The 2,832-nt window shown below is 40.9% G+C and overlaps 1 pseudogene; it reads left to right on the forward strand.

Moving 5' to 3' along the window:
- The first annotated feature begins 1,136 nt into the window (after positions 1-1,136).
- Positions 1,137-2,594, forward strand: LOC124987423 (G2/mitotic-specific cyclin-B1-like; annotated as a pseudogene).
- Positions 2,595-2,832: the final 238 nt, after the last annotated feature.

A 2,832-nucleotide genomic window follows, 5' to 3' on the forward strand; every position in this document is an offset into this window, starting at 1 on the left:
CTCATTTTTAAAACCAGGAAAGTCAGGAAGGGGTTTTAGTATGGCTCATATGATCAATGCAATTTCCTATGGATAAAAGTCAAGAAAGACTTATTTTAAAAATTCAACTACCTTTATAATGGCCTTAACACTATATAGTGTGTATATATGGTTACTTTGAAACATTTTGGTTAAGACCTATAGGTACCCAGTTAAGTGTCTGGCCAAGAAGGATGTTAACAAGTGGTAAAGTGGTATAAAGGGAAACATGAGTGAGAGAGACTCTATCTATCTTTTTGCATCTTTTGAGTTTTTCATCCTGTGCATGTGTTACTTATTCAAAAATTTTTCCAAGAATGTAAAAAGTATATTAGTTGTGGTGATGCAGGCCTGTAAACCCAGCTACTCAGGAGGCTGAGGCAGGAAGATCTCCCTAAATTTCCCAAGCGGTTCTCAAAATTGTGATCTTCCCGTCTCAGCCTCTTAAGTATCTAGGATTACAGGCATGAGCCACCACTCCCAGCTAATTTCAAAGATTCCTGAAAGTATGTTTAAGAGGATTAAGCAAGGTAAAATTGTTTAAAATTCACTGTACATTGAAAAACATCATTCACACCTGAGTTATGGTTGAGAGGCAAAGTAGAAAGGCCTGGGAAGTCAACCAGCCTGGAGCCTTCACTCACTGGTCATGTGATCTTGGACATTTCCCAGCCTCTGGAATTGAATTCCCTGGAACACTATCATGAGGCCAGAGGATTCTTAGTTCACTGCTGTCACCCTAGCACCTGGGGTAGTGCCTGACAGTCAGTCTCAGCAAGTGTATGTTGAGTGGAACTCTGTGCTTTATTTTCTGTATTTGAAAAATACAGAAAATTTGGTATGTAATGAGAGAAATTTGTGATACTTAAACCAACAATTTATGTTTCCTTGAGATTTGGTCATATGGCTGCACCTCTTAGGAGCCTCACATAAATGACAAGTGTTATGAACCTTCTCCCAGAGGTGAATAAATGTTCATTTTAAAGTCCATTGGAGGGGCGTGCTGCAGAGGAACGGCTGTTTATCTGTGGTGGGGTCAGGTCTTTGGTTGGTCCGAGGCTCCGGTGTTCCTGTTCCTGCTTCTGCCAGCTGAACTGCTGTCTGGTGAAGAGAAAGCCATGGTGCTCCAAGTCACCAGGAACACAAAAATTAATGCTGAAAATAAGGCCAAGATCAGTATGGCAGGTGCAAAGCGTGTCCCTGTGGCCACTGCTGCAGCCTCCAAGCCTGGACTAAGGCCAAGAACAGCTCTTGGAGACATTGGCAATAAAGTCAGTGAACAGCTGTAGGCTAGAGTGCCTCTGAAAAAGGAAGCAAAACCATCAGCTACTGGAAAAGTTATTGCTTAGAAACTTCCAAAACCTCTGGAAAAGGCACCTGTGTGTGTTCCAGAGCCTGAAACTGAACCAGAACCTGAACCTGAGCCTGTCAAGGAAGAAAAACTTTTGCATGAACCTATTTTGGTTGATACTCCCTCTCCAAGCCCAATGGAAGCATCTGGATGTGCTCCTGCAGAAGAATATCTCTGTCAGGCTTTTTCTGATGTAATTCTTGCAGTGAATGATGTGGATGCAGAAGAGGGAGCAGATCCAAACCTTTGTAGTGAATATGTAAAGGATATTTATGCTTATCTGAGACAACTTGAAGAAGAACAATCAGTGAGACCAAAATAGCTACTGGGTCGGGAAGTCACTGGAAACATGAGAGCCATCCTGACTGGCTAGTACAGGTTCAAATGAAATTCAGGTTGCTGCAGGAGACCATGTATATGACTGTTGCCATTATTGATCGGTTCATGCAGGTGAGCTGGTTCAGTAACTAAGGGTTCTCCATTCTAGGATCCTAGTTGAGTCCAAGAAACTGATTTTTCAGCTAAAATCTCTCAAGAGATAGGACATCATTAGTTAAGATTTTGCTGTATGTCTCCTTCATAACTGTATCTCCTTTTCAAGTACGTGTTATTTATCCAGGTGAAATTCTCGTTGTAGGATAATTATGTGCCCAAGAAGATGCTGCAGCTGGTTGGTGTCACTGCCATGTTTATTGCAAGCAAATACGAAGAAATGTACCCTCCAGAAATTGGCGACTTTGCTTTTGTGACTAACAACACTTACACTAAGCACCAAATCAGATAGATGGAAATGAAGTTTCTGAGAGTTTTAAAGTTTGGTCTGGGTTGCCCCCTACCACTGCACTTCCTTCATAGAGCCTCTAGGATCGGAGAGGTTGATGTTGAGAAACATACTATGGCTAAATACCTGATGGAACTATGTTGGACTACGGTATGGTGCACTTTCCTCCTCAAATTGCAGCAGGAGCTTTTGGCTTAGCACTGAAAATTCTTGATAATGGTGAATGGACAACAACTCTATAGCATTACCTGTTACATACCAAAGAGTCTTTTCTTCCTATTATGCAGCACCTGGCTACAAATAGCCATGGTGAAGCATGGGCTTACAAAGCATATGACTATCAAAAACAAGTATGCCACATCTAAGCATGCAAAGATCAGCACTCTTGCATGACTGAATTGTGTACTAGTTCAAGATTTAGCCAAGGCGGTGGCAAAGGTGTAACTTGTAAACTTGAGTTGGAATATCTGCAAAAATTGGCACCATGTGCCACCTGCATATATATATATATATATATATTGCATGTATATATATATATATATATATATATATATATATATATATAAAGAAGTCCATTGGTGGGAACTTCTGGTCATAATGAAGTAAAGAGGTTGGAAGATGATCTCCCCACAAACAACTGGACAACTGTCTAAACTAGCTGTTTAAGGATTCTGGAAAGTTG

Source organism: Sciurus carolinensis, chromosome 6, assembly GCF_902686445.1.
Source record: "Sciurus carolinensis chromosome 6, mSciCar1.2, whole genome shotgun sequence".
NCBI lineage: Eukaryota > Metazoa > Chordata > Mammalia > Rodentia > Sciuridae > Sciurus > Sciurus carolinensis.